Here is a 24,430-nt window from a genome sequence, read left to right as displayed (position 1 = left end):
TCTATTTTCTCCAGATGTTTAACCATCAATTTTGTTGGAGGCCTGGTTACACATTGAGTACTATAAGAGACAAAATCTTATAAAATAGAAGGGATATAAATAATGTCACTAGTAATATTGACAAAGTCATAGTGCAGCAGGAAGACACAAATCATAAACAATTTGGAAACAAAGAACAAATTAAAACGATGATTAGCACTTCCCCTGGTGCAGTGGTTAAGAATCTGCCGGCCAGGGCTTCCCTGGTGATGTAGTGGTTGGGAGTCCACCTGCCAGTGCAGGGGATGCAGGTTTGAGCCCTGGTCCAGGAAGATCCCACATGCCATGGGGCACCTGGGCCTGTGCACCACAACTACTGAGCTCGCATGCCACAACTACTGGAGCCCATGCACCTAGAGCCCGTGCTCTGCAACAAGAGAAGCCACCACAATGAAAAGCCCGTGCACTGCACTGAAGAGTAGCCCCCTGCTCACTGCAATTAGAGAAAGCCCACACGCAGCAATGGAGACCCAAAGCAGCTAAAAATAAATAAATAAACAAACAAATAAATTTATTAAAAAAAAAAAAGAATCCACCTGCCAATACAGGGGACACGGGTTCAATCCCTGGTCCGGAAAGATCCCACATGCCGCAGAGCAACTAAGCCCGTGCGCCACAACTACTGAGCCTGTGCTCTAGAGCCTGCGAGCCACCACACCTGGAGCCTTCACACCTAGAGCCTATGCTCCGCAACAAGATAAGCCACCGCAATGAGAAGCCTGTGCGCTGTAACGAAGAGTAGCCCCCGCTTACTGCAACTAGAGGAAGCCTGCGTGTAGCAAACAAGACACAATGCAGCCAAAAATAAATACATAAATTTATAAAAAAAAAATAAAACGTGATTAGTAGAACTGCCACCGAGTCCAAACTTGGTCTGCTCACTGAATGACAGGCCAATAAACTGGGAGGCCAGGTGTTGAGGCAAAGAATAGCAACTTTATTCAGAAACCCAGGTGTCCAAGAAGATGGCGGACTAGTGCCCTAGAGTACCATCTTATGGGCGTCTGGATGCTAATGTCCTTTATAGAACAGAGAAGGAGAAGAGGTGAGGAAGTAAAGTAAAAAGGCCATAAGTCTTGCAAAAATATCTCCTGGTTTGGCCAGCCTCAGAGAGGGGATGTGTTAATTTCTTAAAAAAGGCACTTTGGTTTAACATTCAGGCTGGTGGCAGTGCTCCCCGAGGGAGGCCATTATGTATTCTTATAGCTATAGACAGCATCCTTTTAGTGATCATAGTAACAAAAGAAACGGGAAGCAAAGGTTAAAGTAAAAGAAACAGATCCAACATAGAGTCAGATTTTGAGCTTCCCTGTTACATAACTAGTTGTAATCCAGTTGCAATAAACCCTAAAGTCTACAGGACAGCCAGCTGGAAAAGCCAAGTTCTAGCAGGTTCAGGTAGAGATAAATGCTTCATCTTCGTTTACAAAGGGATGCTTTATCAACTTGTTGTAGGTCATAGCATGAGATAAGGTTGTTTTTTGGAAAACAAAGATTAAGGCTAGTATATTTCCCAAAGTCGTTATAAATCATATTCATCAGTTCATTGAGTCCCATGTAATTAATTCCTGTTGATCTGGATGAAGTAATCAGTTTCCACTAGAGTTTTGTCATTTATTACCCAGTTCAGTAGTATTATCTGAAGGCTATCAGAAATTTATATTTGTTAAAAAAAAAGTTATTTTTACGAGTCTTTTTGAAAATCTTCATTTTTTAAAAGCATCAGTGTAAGAAAATGATTGTCTATAAAAGACAAAACTTAAAATAGCATGGTTAAAGATTCGGGTACAATGCAATTAGCAGGAAACTTGGATATTTCTGTGACATATAACATTTTAGGATAATAACTAGAATTATGACTGATAAGATTATATCAAAACATATCAGATGTTAAGGATTCCATATCAATTTTGGAATATCTATATTAATGACATTTATCCATACACTATAATTTAAAACTCATCTCCAATCACTTGACAATATTTCTGAAGTAATTTAACATACCAAATAAACTTAATTAGTTTAACATTCCTCTCTGAGATGTCTCAGAGATGTTCCTTCATCTCAGAGTCAGCTGGAGGCTAAAGGAGCTTTAATTAGATTTTGATATTTGGGAAGTTTGTTAAAAATATCAAAGCTTTAAAACACAGCAGGATTATAGGTCATTGTGAAACGATACTTATTCATTTAACCAAAGTCACAAAACGATGAAAAGAAAACAACAAATACAGATCACTTGAGGGCACAGAAACTCACACAGTCTGTTATCAAAAACGAGTACTCTAACAGAGAGAGAAATTTCAGTCTTGTATTAGCTTACTTAACAAAATCCATTTACTTAGTTAACTTCGATCTAAATTGAGTTAATCCTGACCATGCATAAAACATTTTTCTCAGGGTTCCTTTCCACAGCCTTTCATCAGTTTTTGTATCCAGATCAGCCTGTCCCTTATTTATTCATCCAAGTAAAACCAACCATCTCTAAGACATACTGTCTTTCTTTTTCCTCAATAACATGTAATTTCATTCCTCTTACCTTCTTTATTGAAAACACACTGTACACTGAGATGCTTATTATTTCTATTAGCTTTAATTACATGTTTAAATTAGAATTCTCAACTCTTAAAAACCTTAATTTCTAGTGAAAACTAAGAAGTAAGCAATTATGAACTGTCTTTTTTTTTTTTTTTTGCGGTGCGCGAGCCTCTCACTGTTGTGGCCTCTTCCGTCGCGGAGCACAGGCTCCGGACGCGCAGGCTCAGCGGCCATGGCTCACAGGCCCAGCCACTCCGCGGCATGTGGGATCCTCCTGGACCGGGGCACGAACTCGTGTTCCCCGCATCGGCAGGCGGACTCTCAACCACTGCGCCACCAGGGAAGCCCTATGAACTGTCTTTTACATCAGCATTCTGTAAATTGATGAACATAAATATCAGTGATAATTTCTAAAATCATTTGTTTTCTTACAGAGAACATCTCAGTGTGGCACCAAACATTTTCATTAATAGTCCTAAATGCCTTTAGTTTCTCTATTTAGTAATTGATATCTCAGTATCTTTTTTTGAAATTATCTATCTATTTAATAAGCTTCCATCACTTCAATTAGCACAACTCTAGAACTTTAAGTTACCAAATATCTGGAAAGATCATTTTAAGTAGACATTTCTAAAATATATTTTTAAAGAGTTTACCCAAAAGCCCTCATCTCATTTACATTTAAAGTCTCATCATATCAAGTTATTTTCCTTGTAACAAATATTATAAGGTCTTATTTGACTTCTATTAAACCTAGGTATAATACAGTATTAGACTTAATGTTGATGACTCTAAAGACATGTCCATATTAATTAGATCAACAAACTTTAATACCAGGTATCAACTAAATATTTAATATTTCCCAGTTCATGTGAACCTGAAAGTCATTTTGGCCGGTTTCTTTTATGTTTAATTTGTAAGTGCTTACTTTTAAACTAAATAGACCTCTTTATAAATTTAACTTTGATAATACTTTCCAGAGGCAGAGATATCTCATATGTATAATGTATAGACAGACATATAATATAAATGGGCAAAACTAGAGGTCTCACGGCTTCACTTAAAAAAACTTAGTTATGAATCAGGTATTACAACATGAACTCACTAGTTTACAAAAGCAGTTGGAATACATTAAAGTTGCTTGCTCAGATGACTAAAGCTTTACTATTTGTAAAGTTTTGCTGAGGGAGCATTCCCAGCGGTTGGAATTTTAAAACTGTCACTTTGTCTCTTTCTTTTTTCTTCGTTTCAGGTCTTGCCTGATTTAGCTAATTAGGCTCAGTCCCAGGTCCTTGTGGCCTATATTTACATTTCTGGTTTGTAGAGATTTGCAAGAGAAAGACAGTTGCCTTCAGTTCCCCAAAGAACACATCTGTCACCTGAAGGATACTAAAAGATTGATTTGTCCAACTATATATCAGTGAGAAGATTTCTAACTAAACTGAAATTTATGAGTTCTATGTCCTAGAACTTTAGAGTTTAATTTATCATGACTTCAAAAGCTTGTATAAGGCATTAGCAAAGATCTTCATTCTGAGTTTGCAAGTTAAACCCAGAGCAAAACAACTATTTTTATTTTTATTAGCTCTTGAATGTTAGTTTCCAGTTTTTATTTATTTGTATGGCTCAGGTAACCCTATTGGTTTTCTTTAGATGTTCAATTAATATTTCCTGAGGCACTGCTTTATATGCCGTACAGGGGAAGCATTCCCCAGTGAAACATGCCTACCCCACAATATAATTAAACAGAAGAGATGTAACCACCTTATATAAAGCCCATTTAAATAGACCAATTTTATACACTTTCATCTCAATTCTGTCAACTTTTATACCTTTTAACTTTGGTTTTCATTAGGATCTAGGTGGGCTCAGAGAGAGAGTTGAGCCCTCGTGGTAGTTTGAATCACTTATGTGAAGCATTTCTTCCAGGCTTCCTTTGGCCAATCCTCTTGCTTTGCCTGGTTCTGAGTCCGAATTTGGTTTATCTCAGGGTCCTCCCATGTGTGTGTGCACATCTCTTAGCCAAGATGGATTCTACCGAAGAGGCCTATGGGTAGGTTGACATCACCTACTTTGGGGTGACGCCCCCTCCCTTTTTGACCTTCAGGGAGCCTTTCTGTGCATGTGTAGTCGGAGAGGTCTCCTTGACTTTGGGAATGAGGAATATGTGGTCTTTTCTCTCTTATCTGGGCAGGGCTCAGCCTCCTCTCTCCTGCTATTGTGGAGTATCTGTCCATAGGGGAGAAACTTTTCAGCCTGGGGCCCATCTATCTCCTGTCTCACTTTTATCTATTTTTATATAAAAGACTCTGGGATCCCCAGAGGGGCATTGAGCCAGGGAACTCAGACCCTTTGGTCTAAGTCTTGCTCCAAATAATTGCTGGTCAGGTATCTCAGAGTAAATTTTTTTCTAGCTCCTTAGATATATTTTTCAAAACTGGGGTAAATGGAACAGAATTGTTTGGTTTTTAATGCTGGGGACCAGTAGGGGTCCCTTTTGGCCCATTTAACCTAAGGTAGTGTAGTAATATCGAAATTTGTGTTTTAATCACATAAATGTCCATTTTATTGATCCCATTTTAAATAATCATCTAAAGATTTCTTTATTCATTTGAGATAATTCCTTTTAAATTGTTTACCTTGTTGGAAATAGTATCTAGACTTTCCTTACAGGATTTTTCCTGTTAACATTAATTATTCTACTGCTTTTATTAGCATCTGAAAGACACATTGAGGGGAAGCCAAGACCGCAAATGAAGCTTCCCAAGCCAGGTTTTCTTTGTTTTAAACTAAAGAAGTTTTTAGGTTAATCTTTAGATATATTTCTTTCCACCTTTAATTTGATTTTTGTTTTTATAGGTACCAATAAAACAGCTGTTTATAATGAGAGTGCTCTAGATTTACCAATTCGTTAGTTTCTCCAATTTTAAAACGATCCATCATTTGGCCATGAATAAAATATATATATTATAGTAACTCAGAGGTATTTTTATTTTTATTTTTTTGCAGTACACGGGCCTCTCACTGTTGTGGCCTCTCCCGTTGCGGAGCACAGGCTCCGGACGCGCAGGCCCAGCGGCCATGGCTCACGGGCCCAGCCGCTCCGCGGCATGTGGGATCTTCCCGGACCGGGGCACGAACTCGTGTTCCCCGCATCGGCAGGCGGACTCTCAACCACTGCGCCACCAGGGAAGCCCTATGAACTGTCTTTTACATCAGCATTCTGTAAATTGATGAACATAAATATCAGTGATAATTTCTAAAATCATTTGTTTTCTTACAGAGAACATCTCAGTGTGGCACCAAACATTTTCATTAATAGTCCTAAATGCCTTTAGTTTCTCTATTTAGTAATTGATATCTCAGTATCTTTTTTTGAAATTATCTATCTATTTAATAAGCTTCCATCACTTCAATTAGCACAACTCTAGAACTTTAAGTTACCAAATATCTGGAAAGATCATTTTAAGTAGACATTTCTAAAATATATTTTTAAAGAGTTTACCCAAAAGCTCTCATCTCATTTACATTTAAAGTCTCATCATATCAAGTTATTTTCCTTGTAACAAATATTATAAGGTCTTATTTGACTTCTATTAAACCTAGGTATAATACAGTATTAGACTTAATGTTGATGACTCTAAAGACATGTCCATATTAATTAGATCAACAAACTTTAATACCAGGTATCAACTAAATATTTAATATTTCCCAGTTCATGTGAACCTGAAAGTCATTTTGGCCGGTTTCTTTTATGTTTAATTTGTAAGTGCTTACTTTTAAACTAAATAGACCTCTTTATAAATTTAACTTTGATAATACTTTCCAGAGGCAGAGATATCTCATATGTATAATGTATAGACAGACATATAATATAAATGGGCAAAACTAGAGGTCTCACGGCTTCACTTAAAAAAACTTAGTTATGAATCAGGTATTACAACATGAACTCACTAGTTTACAAAAGCAGTTGGAATACATTAAAGTTGCTTGCTCAGATGACTAAAGCTTTACTATTTGTAAAGTTTTGCTGAGGGAGCATTCCCAGCGGTTGGAATTTTAAAACTGTCACTTTGTCTCTTTCTTTTTTCTTCGTTTCAGGTCTTGCCTGATTTAGCTAATTAGGCTCAGTCCCAGGTCCTTGTGGCCTATATTTACATTTCTGGTTTGTAGAGATTTGCAAGAGAAAGACAGTTGCCTTCAGTTCCCCAAAGAACACATCTGTCACCTGAAGGATACTAAAAGATTGATTTGTCCAACTATATATCAGTGAGAAGATTTCTAACTAAACTGAAATTTATGAGTTCTATGTCCTAGAACTTTAGAGTTTAATTTATCATGACTTCAAAAGCTTGTATAAGGCATTAGCAAAGATCTTCATTCTGAGTTTGCAAGTTAAACCCAGAGCAAAACAACTATTTTTATTTTTATTAGCTCTTGAATGTTAGTTTCCAGTTTTTATTTATTTGTATGGCTCAGGTAACCCTATTGGTTTTCTTTAGATGTTCAATTAATATTTCCTGAGGCACTGCTTTATATGCCGTACAGGGGAAGCATTCCCCAGTGAAACATGCCTACCCCACAATATAATTAAACAGAAGAGATGTAACCACCTTATATAAAGCCCATTTAAATAGACCAATTTTATACACTTTCATCTCAATTCTGTCAACTTTTATACCTTTTAACTTTGGTTTTCATTAGGATCTAGGTGGGCTCAGAGAGAGAGTTGAGCCCTCGTGGTAGTTTGAATCACTTATGTGAAGCATTTCTTCCAGGCTTCCTTTGGCCAATCCTCTTGCTTTGCCTGGTTCTGAGTCCGAATTTGGTTTATCTCAGGGTCCTCCCATGTGTGTGTGCACATCTCTTAGCCAAGATGGATTCTACCGAAGAGGCCTATGGGTAGGTTGACATCACCTACTTTGGGGTGACGCCCCCTCCCTTTTTGACCTTCAGGGAGCCTTTCTGTGCATGTGTAGTCGGAGAGGTCTCCTTGACTTTGGGAATGAGGAATATGTGGTCTTTTCTCTCTTATCTGGGCAGGGCTCAGCCTCCTCTCTCCTGCTATTGTGGAGTATCTGTCCATAGGGGAGAAACTTTTCAGCCTGGGGCCCATCTATCTCCTGTCTCACTTTTATCTATTTTTATATAAAAGACTCTGGGATCCCCAGAGGGGCATTGAGCCAGGGAACTCAGACCCTTTGGTCTAAGTCTTGCTCCAAATAATTGCTGGTCAGGTATCTCAGAGTAAATTTTTTTCTAGCTCCTTAGATATATTTTTCAAAACTGGGGTAAATGGAACAGAATTGTTTGGTTTTTAATGCTGGGGACCAGTAGGGGTCCCTTTTGGCCCATTTAACCTAAGGTAGTGTAGTAATATCGAAATTTGTGTTTTAATCACATAAATGTCCATTTTATTGATCCCATTTTAAATAATCATCTAAAGATTTCTTTATTCATTTGAGATAATTCCTTTTAAATTGTTTACCTTGTTGGAAATAGTATCTAGACTTTCCTTACAGGATTTTTCCTGTTAACATTAATTATTCTACTGCTTTTATTAGCATCTGAAAGACACATTGAGGGGAAGCCAAGACCGCAAATGAAGCTTCCCAAGCCAGGTTTTCTTTGTTTTAAACTAAAGAAGTTTTTAGGTTAATCTTTAGATATATTTCTTTCCACCTTTAATTTGATTTTTGTTTTTATAGGTACCAATAAAACAGCTGTTTATAATGAGAGTGCTCTAGATTTACCAATTCGTTAGTTTCTCCAATTTTAAAACGATCCATCATTTGGCCATGAATAAAATATATATATTATAGTAACTCAGAGGTATTTTTATTTTTATTTTTTTGCAGTACACGGGCCTCTCACTGTTGTGGCCTCTCCCGTTGCGGAGCACAGGCTCTGGACGCGCAGGCTCAGCGGCCATGGCTCACGGGCCCAGCCGCTCCGCGGCATGTGGGATCTTCCCGGACCGGGGCGCGAACCCGTGTCCCCTGCATCGGCAGGCGGACTCTCAACCACTGCGCCGCCAGGGAAGCCCAGTACTTCAAACCAATAAGATGCAAGAGGCTTCTCCATAAGAGAGTGGGGGAGGATGTCACCTAGGTAAAACCCGGAGAGTTTAGTCTCAAATATAGCATGGCAGAGGTCAAGTTCTCAAAACACGCACATACACATTTACACACAGATAATGTCCTAGGGAAGATCAGGTAGAACATTTACATCTCAAAGACACAGGAAGAGAAATGCATGTGCCCCCTAGAAGGCCTTTGTTTAAAGTCAGAAATCTGAAAAGATATTTTCACCGAGCCAGATTTTTAAACTTAATTTAACTTAATTGCAGACTCAATAAAAGAGCCCCCTCATTTTTAGGGCAAGATTTCCTTATTTTCCAATTAAGTAAGTACTTTTGTGGCTGGGGTATTATTGGAGCCTGGCAATCTATTGTTCCTTTTTCTGTTGCTTTCAAAGCTTTATTTCCCATGCCGAGGTCAGTTTGTCGAAATAAAATTGTTAGTGAGGATCGTGAGGTGGGCCAATGTGCTACGTGAGAGCTTAACTCCTTTAAGTTTTGCCCCAGAGTTGTTTCAGCCCCCTCTAACGTGTCTTGGGTTCTCCCAGTGGCCCATAAGACTACCACGTGTGCTCAGGTTGAGGCATGGCCAGTTCTTATTCACATCCCCGCTTGAGCAGCTGGTTAATTAAGTGAGTGGGTTTCCCTGTAGGGACAGCTGCACGGCACGAGGTCTTGCCTTCACCACTCCTGCAAGTTTCTCAGTCACCTGAGAAGGCCATTGCCGGCCAGGAGGAGAGTCCCTTCTTTGGAGCTCAGAAGTTCTCATACGATTTCATTTCTTTATTTCGACAAACTCTTTTTTCTTTTTTAACATCTTTGTTGGAGTATAATTTCTTTACAATGGTGTGTTAGTTTCTGCTTTATAACAAAGTGAATCAGTTATACATATACATATGTTCCCATATCTCTTCCCTCTTACATCTCCCTCCCTTCCACCCTCCCTAACCCACCCCTCTAGGTGGCCACAAAGCACTGAGCTGATCTCCCTGTGCTATGTGGCTGCTTCCCACTGGCTATCTCTTTTACATTTGGTAGTGTGTATATGTCCATGCCACTCTCTCACTTTGTCACAGCTTACCCTTCCCCCTCCCCACATCCTCAAGTCCATTCTCTAGTAGGTCTGTGTCTTTATTCCCATCTTACCCCTAAGTTCTTCATGACCTTTTTTTTTTCTCTTAGATTCCATATGACAAACTCTTTTAAGGTAGCCAATTCAAGGAAAAATTATAGGCTGGTCTTCCCCCTAATAACTCAGTCCCACCTTAGTGTTTAACTGAGAAAAGTCTTCCTGAGGCAGGAGATAGATGGGCCCCAGGCTGAACAGTTTCTCCCCTGTGGACAGAAACTCCATAATAGCAGAAACTCCATAAAAGCAGGATGATGGAGGAGGCTGGGCCCTGCCCATATAAGAGACAAGATATCACATATTCCTCATTCTCAAAGTCAAGGAGACCTCCCTGACTACACATGTGCAGAAAGGCTCCCTGAAGATTAAAAAGGAAGGGGGAGCCATCCCATAGTAAGTGATGTCTACTACCCGTAGGTCTCTTTGTTAAAATCCATATTGGCTAAGAGATGTGTGCTCACACGGGAGGACCCTGCGATATTCCAAATATGGACTCTGAACCAGGCAAATCGAAATGATTGGCCAAGGGAACCCAGAAGAAATGTCCCATAAAAGTGATTCAAACTACCACGAGGGTGCGACTCTCTCTCTCTCTGAGCCCACCCATGTGTCTATCCACACATCTTGTACTCTTTTTCCTCCTAATAAACACTTTACTTGCTTCACTACTTTCCGTCTCTATGTGGAAATTCATTCCTACACAGCTGATGGGCCAGGGCCTTGTCACTGGCCACTTGTCCCTGGTGGTCTAGTTAGGTTTATAATTGTTATATCTTCTTGCTGCATTGAAACTCTACCAATATATAATATCCTTCTTTGTGCCTTGTAATTTTTTAAAATTTAAAGTCTATTCTGTCTGACAATAATATAGCCTCCTAGCTCTCCTCTGGTACTATTTAGATGAAATATCTTTTTCCATCCTTTTACTTTCGACCTCTGTGTGTCTTTGTAGCTAAAGCGAGTCTTCTGTGGACAGATGAACCATGTTTTTTGTATCCAATATCCCAACCTCTGCCTTTTCAGAAAGTTTAATTCATTTACTTTTAAAGCAATTACAGTAAGTCCCCTACATTTGAATGAGTTCCGAGAGCCTGTTCTTAAGTCCAATTTGTTCATAAGTCCAACAAACTTAGCCTAGGTACCCAACTCACAAAATCGGCTATATAGTACTATACTGTAATAGGTTTATAATACTTTTTACACAAATAATACATAACAAACAAACACAAAAAATAAGGAAAACATTTTTAATCTTACAGTACAGTACCTTGAAAAGTACAGTAGCACAGTACAATAGCTGGCAGAGAGGGACAGGTGAACATCAGGTGAACAGGCAAGAAGAGTTACTGGCTGGAGGAGAGACAGGAGGTGGGACATGGTAGAGCTGAAGGATCGTCAGCAGTAGGAGACGGAGGGCAAGCTGCAATTTCACTCACGCCTGACGATGACGGAATGCACGTTCGCGTCTTCTAAAGTTTGCAACTTGAAGGTTCTCATGTAGGGGACTTACTGTATCGATATGGAAGGACTTCCTTCTGCAGTTTGGCTATTTTCTGTATATGTTTTGTTCCTCATTTCCTCCATTACTGCCTTTTTTTGGTATTTAATGGACAATGGTAGTGTACCATTTTGGTTGCCCTTCTTTTTCCTCTTTCATTTCTCTTCAAAAATTATTCTCTTAGTCGTTGTCTTGGGGATTACAACCCAACCCCTTAGCAACCTTATGACAACTTAGTTTTAATAATACTAACATATTTTCAATAGTATACAAACACTTTGCTCCTATACATCCCTGTCCCTCCCCCCTTTTTTTGTTAATATGGAAAGATGTATATTATTATTAAGTGAAAGCAATATACAAAATTACATTTTTGTATAAAATATATATATACACCTGTATATATTTTAAAACATAATGGATGCTAATACACCCAAACGGTAACAGTGGATAGATATCTCTGAGTGATTTTTACCATTTTTTTCTTATTCTGGATTTCCTTTTCTAAATTTTCGACAATGAACCTGCCTTTCTTTTGTGAAAAATATAGTAATATATCTTATAAGTTTTACATTATTTTATAATGTTATCAAAGTATAATAAATAAAAACTGTAATAAAAGAAAGGGCGATTTTACTGGCTGTCCCTGTCCCTCTTTCCAACCTTATCTCTCGTCTCAATTCTTGATCACTCCCAATAAACATGGGCTCAGCATTGCTACTATTCATTTCAGTATTTGCAAGTATTTACTAGCTTCAGAGAACCGTACTAGGTAAAGCGACGTAAAGATGAACACTTACGTTCCCCAGTTTGTTTGCGCGCACACCAGAATTTGAGGTGCGTGGAAACAGGGAGTTCTTTACCTCCCTCTTTCATTTATTTTTTTCTCTTTTAATTCATCCATTCATTCCTAGCTTGGGGTCGTTTATTTACTTGACATACGCATGCGCACTCCTGGGGGATTCCCCTCTTTGTCCGTCGGCCCCACCTCCTGAAGCCAACCATCTGCCGGGTCCAGCAGCTTGCCCTTGATTGGTGGCCGCGGACAGGGCCTCACCGTCCATCAACGTTGGCAGGAAAGTGGCCGCGGGGCAAAAGAATATACTGTGATCATGGATTGGAAGACAATATTGTGAAAACATTAATTCTACATCAACATCTATTGATCTATAGATTCAGTGCAATCCCAATCAATATCTTAGTAGGGTGTGTGTGTGTGTGTGTGTGTGTGTGTGTGTGTGTGTGCGTGTGCGTGTGCGTTGGTGGGAATACAGAATGGTGGAGCCCCTATGGAAAACAGTATGGAAACTCCTCAGATAGAACTACCTTACCGTCTAGCAATCCTACTTCTGGATATAAACTCAAAATAGTTGGAGTCAGGATCTCAAAGAGATACCTGCACTTTTATGTTCATTGAAGTGTTATTTACAATAGCAAAGGTATAGAAACAACCTAAGTGATCACCAATGAATAAATGGACAAAGGAAATATGATATATACATACAATAGAATATTTTTCAGCCTTAAGAAAGAAGGAAATTCTGCCATTTGCTACAACATGGATAAACTTGGATGTCCTCATGGTACTTGAAATAAGCCAACCACAAAAGGATACTGTATGATTCCACTCATATGAGGGACTTGCAGTCAAACTTACAGAGAAAGGATATAGAATGGTGGGTGCCAGGGGCTCGAGGAGGGGGAATGGGGACTTACTGTTTAACAGGTACAGAGTTTCAGTTATGGAAGATGAATAAGTCCTAAGATCTACTATACAGCATAATGCATATAGTTAAAAATACTGTATTGTACGCTTCAAAAATTTTGAAGTGGGCAGATCTTATGTTAAATGTTCTTATCACAAAAAAATAGAAAAGAAGCTTTTAGAGGTGATGTTTAAGTTTATAACATTGTTGATGGTGATGGTTTTAAGGGTGTTTATCTTCAAGCTCATAGAGATATGTACATTAAATATGTACAGCTTTTTTGTATGTCAATCATATCTCAATTAAAAAGTAAATGTAGGGCTTCCCTGGTGGCGCAGTGGTTGAGGGTCCGCCTGCCGATGCAGGGGACATGGGTTCGTGACCCGGTCCGGGGGGATCCCACATGCCGCGGAGAGGCTGGGCCCGTGAGCCATGGCCGCTGAGCCTGCGCGTCCGGAGCCTGTGCTCCGCAACGAGAGAGGCCACAGCAGTGAGAGGCCCGCGTACCGAAAAAAAAAAAAAAAAAAAAAGTAAATGTAAGTTGTTTATGTTTTTTTTAAACTTTTAATTTTATATTGGAATATAGTTGACTAACAATGTTGTGTTAGTTTCAGGTGTACAGCAAAATGATTCAGTTATACATATATGTGCATCTATTCTTTTTCAAATTCCTTTCTGAATTAGGTTGTTACAGAATACTGAGCAGAGTTCCCTGTGCTATACAGTAGGTCCTTGTTGGTTATTCATTTTAAGTATAGCAGTGAGTACATGTCAATCCCAAACTCCCAGTCTATCCCTCCCTCCCACCCTCCCCCTGGTAACCATAAGTTCCTTCTCCAAGTCTGTGAGTCTGTTTCTGTTTTGTAAATAAATTCATTTGTATCACTTTTTTTTAGATTCTGCATATAAGCGATATCATATGATATTTGTCTTTCTCTGTCTGACTTACTTCACTCAGTATGACAATCTCTAGGTCCATCCATGTTGCTGCAGATGGCATTATTTCATTCTTTTTAATGGCTGAGTGATATTCCATTGTATATGTACCCCATCTTCTTTATCCATTCTTCTGTTGGTGGACATTTGTTTAATTTTTAACGACTTTTTAAAAAGTTTAAACAACTTTTTTAAAAAGTGAATTTACAATCCTTGGTTACTCTTTGCTTCTCTGTGATACTTGAGTTGGCTGTTGTTCCTTTTGATTAGTAATTTTCATTTTTTAAATAGTATAAGAAGATTTTTTTATCCTAAAATGTTTTTGGATATCAAAAACATTTGATAAAGACATCAAACAGATGTCTTTATGTGAGATGATGCCTGATTTTGCACATTTTACACATAAAAAAAAAAAAAAGTTTACCAAAAATCTCACTTTAACCGCTGTATGGAGAATGGCCTGTAGGGGGTGAAAGTGGATACAGGCAGACCATCTCGGAGGCTTTTGGAGATGAAAAAGACTGAATAACGCTAGATTTGGATAGATTACATTTATAAATGAAAGTATCTGAAGAAGCTAACACAACATTGTAAATCAACTGTACTCCAATACAAAATTATTTAAAAATTAAAAATTAAAAAAAAAATAAAACGTCTAAGGAAATGTCCAAAATAGGAATAGGATGTGTAATTTCTGAACTGAGCGTAAGAAAAAATTGGAATGAGAAAAATCCCAAACAAGGCAAGGAAGGAGAGAAAAAAAATATCTGAAAGCACGTAATAAATCCAGACATATTAGTAATTGCAATTCATGTAGATGGTCTAAGTCAGCACTAGTCCATACAGTGGCCACAAGCCATATATCACAACGGAACGTTTGAAATGTGGGTGGTCTGAATTGAGGTGTGCTGTTAGTGTGAAATGTACCCCAGAACTTGGAGACCTGGAATTAAAAAAAGGTAAGATATTACTAACTTTATATTGATTCCTTTTGAGGCAATAATATTTTGGTTATGTTGTTAAAATAAAACATATTATTAAAGTGAATTTCACCATTTTGTTCATCTTTTGACTGTGGCTGCTAGAAAAATTTAAATGACAGAGATGGCTCACATTACATTGCTGTTGGACAGCATCAGTACAATACTCGAAGTAAAAGACAAATATTGTCAGACTGGATAAGAAAAATTAAAATCCAGTAACATGTTGTTTGCATTTAAACTTAAAAGGTATAATAAGTTGCCAGTTAAAGGATGTAAACAGCCAGAAAGAAAGTTGATTTAACCCTGTAATTATTGGACAACATAGACTTTAATGTAGGAAGCCTTACTAGATATAACTAGCTCTCTGTCATGAAAATATAACAATTTTAAATGTGTATGTGCTTAATAACATAGTCTCACAATAAATAAAGCAAGGATCGACGGAACTCCTCAAACATGTGGATGATACGAATTGAGATGTGCTATTGATGTAAAAATGCTCTGCAGAATTTGAAGACCTGAAGTGGGGGTGGGGGAAGGATCTAAATGACGTTACATTAGGTAACTACACCACTAAAGTGGGAGATTTTTAAAGCATCTCTCTTACCAATCCATAGCTCAAGCAGACAAAAAATAAGGATATATCAGAAAAGGCGAAAACTAATTCGAAAAGACACATGCACCCCTATGTTCATAGCAGCACTATTTACAGTAGCCAAGACATGGAAGCAACCTAAATGTCCATCAGCAGAGGAATGGATAAAGAAGATGTGGTACATATATACAATGGAAAGTTACTCAGCCATAAAAAAGAATGAAATTATCCCATTTGCAGCAACATGGATGGACCTAGAGATTATCATACTAAGTGAAAAGTCAGACAAAGACAAATATCACTTATATGTGGAATCTAAAAAAATGATACAAATGAACTTATTTACAGAAGAGAAATAGACTCACAGACATAGAAAACATAGTTACCAAAGGGGAAAGGGGAGGGAGGGATAAATTAGGAGTTTGGGATTAACAGATACACACCACTATATATAAAATAGATAAACAACAAGGTCCTACTGTATAGCACAGGGAACTATATTCAATATCTTGCAATAACTTATAATGGAAAAGAATCTGAAAAAGAATATATATATATATACACACATACATGTATGTATGTATGTATAACTGAATCACTACTGTATACCTGAAACATTGTAAATAAACTGTACTTCAATTTTTAAAAAGTAAGGACATAGATTTGAACAATACACGAACAACCTTGATCTCGTGGCCACATGTATGATACATGCACAGAGCCCCCGAAAAATACACAACAAATATTTGGGGAGCTGGTTGGAATGTAAAATGGTGCAGCCACGATAGAAAAACAGTATGATGATTCCTCAAAAAATTAAAAAGGCCAAGATTTAGTTTTTTTGAAAAGAAGAAAAACGATAAACTTCTGGTGACATTGATCAAGGAAAAACAAAGGAAAAGTGAAAATTAGAAATATTATCGGGACTTCCCTGGTGGTCCAGGGGGTAAGACTCCGTGCTCCCAGTGCAGGGGGCCCCGGGTTCGATCCCTGGTTGGGGAACTAGATCCCGCATGCATGCCGCAACTAAGATGTCCGCATGCCGCAATTAAAAATCCTGCGTGCTGCAGCTAACACCTGGCACAGCCAAAACAAACACATAAATAAATAGTTTGAAAAGTTGGGGAAAGTAAAAAACATAATATTAAAAAAAGAAGTATTACTGATAAGAAAGGGGACATAATTACAGAGGCTGCAGAGGTTGAAGAAACATTAAAAAGACATGGAGAATGATTTTATTCACCAATATGGCATCTATTCACCCATGATTGGGAAAATGTAGATAAAATACCCACATTTCTAGAAAAATATAACTTCAAGAACTCGGAATCAAGGAAAAACACAAAGTCTAAAGAGCTTAAAACTCATTAAAGAAATTGAAGAATAACTTTAAAATCTTGCCATACACACACTCACACACAAACCTTCCCCACAAATAAGGCACCAGATCCAGATGTTTTTACACGAGAGTTCGACTACATATCTGTGCAGCTAATAATGCTAACAGCACACAAACTAGTTCAGAATACAGACACACACACACACACACACACACACACACACACAGAGTTTCTTTTATGAGGCCGGAATTGCCTTAATACCAAACCCTGACAAGGATAGTATGAGTCAGAAAAACCACAGACTATCTCCCTTCTAAACACAGATGCAAAAATCCTCTATAAAATACCACTCAATTGACTCCAGTAATGTATTAAAAAGATATCATGACCAAATTGGATTTATTCCAGGAATAAAAGTTTGGATTAATGTTAGAACACTGATGAACATAATTCACCACATTGTCAGTCTAAAGGGGAAAAACCACGTGATACTTTAAGAGAGGTAGAGAAAACATTTAATAAAATTCGACATTTATTCATGATTTAAAAAATCTCTTAGCAAATTAGGAATAGAGGGGACCTTCCTTAATCTGATAAAGGCCACCTAAAAAACCCTACAGCAGATTCATCATTAATGATAAACCATTAAAAGCATTCACTTAAAGATCAGAATCTAGACAAGGACGTCCATTTTAGGGACTTTTTTTTTAGTGTCATTGTGATGACTGCAAACGTCTATTACATTGTAGATACCGGCAACAAATGTTAGAAAATATCATTTAAAAAAGAGATGACATTGATTACCGCAGCAAAAATGTAAAGCACCTAGAAATGAACCTAAAAATGGTACAAAATATTTATGGAGAATGTTATGAATCATTTTTCAGAAACATTAAAGAAGACCTAAATAAAAGGAGCGTTATACCATGTTCATTAACTGGATGAGTCAGTGTTATAAAGATATCTGTACTCTCCAGTTTGATCTACAGATTCGAGGCAGTTCCAGTAAAAATCTCAGCTGGGTTTTCCATGGAACTTGACAGAGTAAAGGACCATACATAACCAAGATAATCCTGAAGATGTAGAATAAGAAGGGCTTTGTCCTCCCAGATAGCAGGACTTATTGTATTCATTATATTAGTGAAAGCAGTGTTGGTACAGTATTGGTACTAGTCTTGGTACAGGCACATCGGCCAAAGGAGTAGACTTTATCATCTGCCTGGCTTCCTTTTGGGACATAAAAGATGCTCTCAGAGGACTTTCTTGCTATCAGGATAATATACCCGTGACAACCTATTGCTTCCTCTAAGCTATATATAAATCTGGCATATATATTAGCCCTGGTTTTTTTTGTTTTTTTTTTGCCTTAGTTCCACAGATTTTACTCTAAGATTGGGGTACATTCTACAATGGATGCCTACATGATATGAATTAGTGGGGTTTTTTTTTTTGCCAAAATAGGCTGTTACTAAGGTTAGAGTTTGATTTAGAATCTATGTGTGTATCCATTCATTCAACATCCATTTATTCATTCTTTGTTTGTACATCCATCGGTCCATCCATCCAATCCACCCACCCATCTATCCACCGCCCATCCACACATCTATCCACCCATCCATCCATCCATCCATCCATTCACCCATCCACCCACACACCCATACATTCACTCATTTACCCATTCATTCATCCATCCCCTTACTTAACTATCCACCCATCGAAACACCCATCTATTTATCCATCTATTTGTCTCCCTGTCTGTCTGCCTGCCTATCTATCTGTATGGTTATAGAAAAGGGCTTGCACAGTCTATTAGTTACCTACTGATGCATAACAAGTCACCCCAAACTTAGTGGTGTAAAACAACAAGTGTTTAATTTGCTCATAATTCTGTGAGTTGGCCCGGCAGGGCTTGGGGAGGATGTTAGTTTCAGCTCTATGGATTGGGGCAGCTTATCTGAGGCTGGTGGAACTATACGGATTGCCTCTCACATCATTTCATCCTCCAGGGCTCTCCGTCCACCCATCCTCTCTCACCGGATAGCTGTACTTCTTCACATGGCCACTCGGGGCTCCGAGAAGACAAACGTTGGAAGCTACTTGGCCTCCTGAGGACTAGAGTCTAGAATTCCTGGAATTTCCATAACATTCTGTTGGTCAAGGTCAGTCACAGTCAGTTTATTCAACCGCAATCATCTGAGAACCTATTGTGTTCTGGCTATGAGATGGAAAAAACAAGACACATTCCCTGACCGCAAGGAGCTTGTCTTATGCTTCCTGCACTTTCTGTAGAGACTCAAAATGCACTCACACGTGAAGCAGGTCTGAGGTCTCCATCCTTTGTGGGTGACTCTTCTCCCTGCCCATAACAGGTAGACTTTTTCTAGACCTCCTTAATCAGAATGGACTACTTTTCCAAGCTTCAGGTTCTGGGCAGGGGCCCCAGTTCCCTTTCCTTGGTGTCCTATAGATCTGAGCCACATGGCTGACCCTAAGGGTTACCACATCCCCATTTCTTTGTCCCCTAGAGTCTACTTTTGGGACCAATCCCCACCCCTACCCTGATCCATTGACCAACAGCCTCTCCCGCCCACCCCATTGTCACTCTGGCTTTAATTTCTCTCTTCCAAAAGCATCTAGGGATGTTTCTTTCTTCAAGTTCATCTATATGTTGTAGTATTTTATTATACTTTATTCAGCATGTCTATGAGTTTGTAGTAGGAGCAGGGTCTGTCTGTGTCAGCTGAGGCCGCTCTCAAAAGATTGTGTTTCCGCAAAACAGGCTCTGCAAGGGAGATTTGCATGGTGGAGGTTAATTGCCAAGTGCTGTCAGGTTCAGCGCGTGTGAGGGTGTGAGGGCAGCAGGACCCGGCAGAGGGAAGTGCTGGGCTCTGACAGCAGGGGCTTCAGTGGGTCTCACGGGGAGCTCTGAAGCCAGGGTGGCTCTTCAGAATTATCCCTACGTATCCCCCCCCAATTCTGGCCAAACCCTAAACCTCTCCATTACTTTATGCTTTTGGAGATCAATGCCAGGTGGAGATTCTTAGGTTATTCCTGCTTTCCACCATCTCTTTTGTGAAGAAATGAACATACAAAGCCAACTTCTGCCCAAATGGGGAAAGGGATGGGAGAAATAAATAATGATAATGTCAACAACGATGGCCAATGTTTACTGAGCACCTAGTATGTGCCAGGAACTGCTCTATTAAGCACTTGGCATATCTTAACTATGCCTAGGTAGTGGGGTGGGGCAGGAGGGTGGTTAGGGTGATATATTAGTTCACTGGAGCTGCCATAACAAAGGACCACAGACTGAGTGACTTAAACAACAGAAATTTGTTTTCTCACAATTCTGGAGGCTGGAAATCCAAGATCAAAGGGATGCAGGGTTGGTTCCTTCGGAAGCCTCTCTCCTTGGTTTGTATAGATGGCCACCTTCTCCCTGTGTCCTCACATGGTCTTCCCTCTGTGTGCATCTGTGACCTAATCTCTTCTTATAAGGACGCCAGTCATACTGGATTAGGGCTCACTTGAATCACCTTAATTTTCTCTCTTAAGGTGCTATCTCCAAATATAGTCACATTTTGAGATACTGGGTGTTAGAGCTTCAACATATGAATTCTGGGGAAGACACAGTTCAACAGCCATGACAGGGCAGGAAGTTCCTGTGCTCTGCTTTTTGGAAAAAAACAACCTTGGAAACATGGAATGTTCCCCCAGAGAAGTTCTAGGGGGACTGAAAACTAGAAGAGGCTTGAGTACTGCTCTCTGTTGCAGAGAGGCTGCAGGTCCCCAAAAAGGAAATGACTCAGTGGTGTCTCTGGGCAGCTGAAGCCACAGAGAGCCTCAAAGAGTTTCCTGTACCTAAACCTGGCTTAAAAGTCAGCTTCACGAACAAGCTTCAGGAGTGGCAGAGAAAGTACCACTTCTGATAGGTCACAAGGAGGAAAATAGAGGGTAGGCGGATCAGAAGAGACAGGGCACCAGTGTGCATGTGTAGCTAGAGAATTAGACAGATCTCTCCCTCATCCTAAATGCCTTGGCATTTCCTAAGCTCCCTGGAATTTCGGCAGTCTTGGAACAGGAGCATGTGGGGAGCTATGGTTCCCAACTGACTAATACCAAGGTCTCAGCATGCCAGTGCAAAAGGATCTTTGCATAAATTAAGTTGCATTATGAATAAAAGGAAGCTGAATTATTTTTCACTCCTTGTGAGCTGAGATTCATGTTTGCTATGCACATGTCTTAGTTTGGGCTCCCACAGAGGCAGAGCCTGAGAAAAGGGCTTGGGGACAAATCTTTCCTCCAGAAGGAATGCGGCCCCCTGATACCTTGATTTGAGTCCCATGAGACTCAATTCTGACTTCTGACTTCCAGAACTGTAAGATAACAAATTAGTATTGTCTTAAGCACCAATAGGAAACTAATACAACTAGGAACTCTCATTTTTCTTAAAACTCATGGTCATCTAGGCTGTCATATATTTTCCCACCTTTGATAGAAAAATGACTTAACCTCTCTGTGCTTAGATCTCCCCATTCATAAAATGGGTATTATAACAGTACCCACCCCCACCACTGAGAATTCAATGAGTTACTGTGAATTAATGCACTTAGCACAGTGCCTGTCACGCAGTGGGTACATTAGAAGTATGACCTATAATTAAAGATCATTATTATTTTAAGAAAAACAATCATGCAAACATGATGAAGAAAGGCAACTGACATTCAGCCTTCAAGTGGGAAACCGCAGGGAGGGGTGGAGACTGTTGTGAGCTGGTGAGCTCTTGCCCTGTCCAAAGGGGACAATCGCTACCCAGCCTGAGTTGTAGTAACCTCCAACTTGCCATGAAATCTGGATTTGTCCACGTGGAAAGTTTTGTAATGTTTAAACACTGGCTATGAATTCCCATTTGAAAAACACTCTCAGTGACTTAGACGTGGTCTATGGATGTAAGGTCACCTTATGTAATAACTGAAAAGAACCCGACATTTAAATGTGCACGTGATTACAACTATGCTCACAAAAAAAAATCTGCTAAGGACTAAAGAGGCCAAGGATGGATCCCGAAATCACCCAGCTGGGAAATGGCAGAGCAGAGATCTAAACCCAGGTGGTCTGGCTCTGGTGTAAGACCCATTCTGTTTCTCCGAGATGATGCATCTCAGTGTTTGTATGCAGTGAGATGTAGCAGGGAAGGGCATCGTGTCATCATAGGAAATTAAGAAACAATGTAATCACCATTATTTTGCCTTCTATTACCTCTGGATCCTGGCAAGAGATGGACAGAAGCAGGAGAGTTTCCTGCCCCTGGGCTGGGAAGGAGTGTGAGGATAGCAGACTTTGGGTCTTGAGAGAGTTGGTGGGGCGGGAGGGTGAAATCTGAAAAGACACCAGAGGTGAAAGCGGAAATCAAGTAGATAGACTTCTAAGAAGTTGTAAAGTAGGTCACTGGCTTGGGCTGGGGCCTCGTTGCTCCTGCACTTTATCTGAAATCAAGGCCCCTCCCAGGAACGATCTTCGGAGGCTAAACTTAGAGGTTCCATCCCCAGGCAGACGCTGGTGGCTGCTGGTGGCTTCGATAAGTTCCCCACGCCTTGGTCTCCTCATTAAAGCCACAGAAACAGAAAGACCATGATGAGAGCAAAGGAAACTCCAGCATGGGTGGGGTCTGGGCGTCTGGGGCTGTCTCATCTCCCACCAGCCCAACACAGGCAGAGAGGCACGAAGCTGTGTGCCTTTGGTGCAGGCAGAGTGGGGGACGCATCCCTGCCTCAGTCTCTGCATCTGGAACATGGGGGCGACAACAGCTCCTGCCCAGGGATCTAGATAAAGGTGTGACTTGCACGAGATGCCTGGCGTAGGCGACGTGCCTGACAAATGCTCTCCTTAACGTTTGTAAATCACTTAGGGCACTCACACACGTATGGCTCTCTTACTGTGTACCAGGCACCATACCAAATGGCTTTTTCCTCATCAGATTTAATCTTTACAATAAACCTAGGAGGTAAGGACTCTTGTTACCTAAGAGGTACTGAGAAGTGATGGGATTTGCTCCAGGTCACACTGCCAGGAAGTGGTAGAGTAGACTTGGCACCCAGGACCATCTGATCACAAAGCCCCCTTCACCCCTGTACCAGGCAATGATGTCAACAACAATGTCAACAATAACAAGAATGATTCATTCACCTCTGAGGTCTGAGTCTTCATCCTAGGCTCCAGGGAAGTCTTACTTCCTGGGTCCATGCTCATTTGCATAAACCATTTGATTTGTACGCATATCATTATCTGCCCCGCCCCACACTCTTTCATGCTCCCAGTTACTCCAAGCTTCCGCCTGGCTGGGTAGACTGCCAATCTGTGCTGGAGGTCTGCAGTTAGGGTACTTGGAAGTGTGTAGCCCCTGCTTTCTCAGGAATTGTCGATTTGAGGCTAAGGCAGACCTGGGCATCAGGTCTCTGGTTTCCCTGCTAAGCTTCCTGCATGGAGTTGAGCCAGCTGGGTTCGTATTTCTCAGCTGTAAAAGTGACCTTTGTGGGTCATCCCATCTATCCCTATGCCTTCATGAGCCGTCCTTCCCCTATGAACTAGACAGATCCAGTGCAAAGTTCACCATTTATTTCCAAGACCAGTGGTCAAGGGGACCAGGGCTACAGACTAAGTCTGGTCCTCACCTCAGTATGTATATGTCTTGGCTAGGAGGAACTTGAGGCTGTGTGTGTATTTGTGTGTGTGCCATTGTGATGCTCTGTGTGTGATGGGTGTGACTGTGAGACAGCATGTGGAAGTCTGATGTGAGAAGCGTTGTATCCTGTGTGTCACACGTGGTGTGACTGTATGGCTTGTGTGGGTGACTGAGGCTCTGATGATGACTTGTGTGTGACTGTGTCCTATGTGGTTGTAATGCAGTGTTTGTGATTGAGGGCTTGTGATGCTATGACTTGTGTGAGGTTGTATGAGAATCTGATGCTTTGTGTGTATGTGTCTGTGGTTGTGAAGGAGTGACTGATCTTGTGGGGCTGTGATTCTCTGTGATGCTGTAGCTGTGATGGTAGCTTCTTTCTTTTCTCCCTTTCTTTCTTTCTTCCTTTCCTTTTTCCTTCCTTCCTTCCTTCCTTCCTTCCTTCCTTCCTTTCTTTCTTTCTTTCTTTCTTTCTTTCTTTCTTTCTTTCTTTCTTTCTTTCTTTCTTTCTTTCTTTCTTCCTTTCTTTCCTTCCTTCCTTCCTTCCTTCCTCCCTCCCTCCCTCCCTCCCTCCCTCCCTCCCTCCTTCTCTTCCTCCCTCCTTCCGTCCTTTCCTTCTCTCACTCTCTCTTTCTTTGTGTTTTTTCCTGCAAACATTTTCCAAGTGGCTCTGTGCCAGGCTCTGGCTTGGGTGCTGAAACAGTTTTGCTGTCCTGATGGAATGTGAGCTCTTAGCAGAGCTGGGATACAGCCAACTGGTTGATGATTTATATGGGAGACAGAGACCAGCCACAGTGGGAATATTTACACCATGGAAATCGACAGATACTACAAAGCCTCTCCCCTCCCAGAAAACCTGGTTGTCAAACATCTACCAGCACATCCCTATGTCTGCATCTCTGAGTGTAACT

This window comes from Grampus griseus (assembly GCF_964374135.1).
Source record: "Grampus griseus genome assembly, chromosome: 3".
In the NCBI taxonomy this organism is placed as follows: Eukaryota; Metazoa; Chordata; class Mammalia; order Artiodactyla; family Delphinidae; genus Grampus; species Grampus griseus.
The sequence above is the reverse complement of the archived record's forward strand: the minus strand, read 5'-3'. Positions refer to the sequence as shown.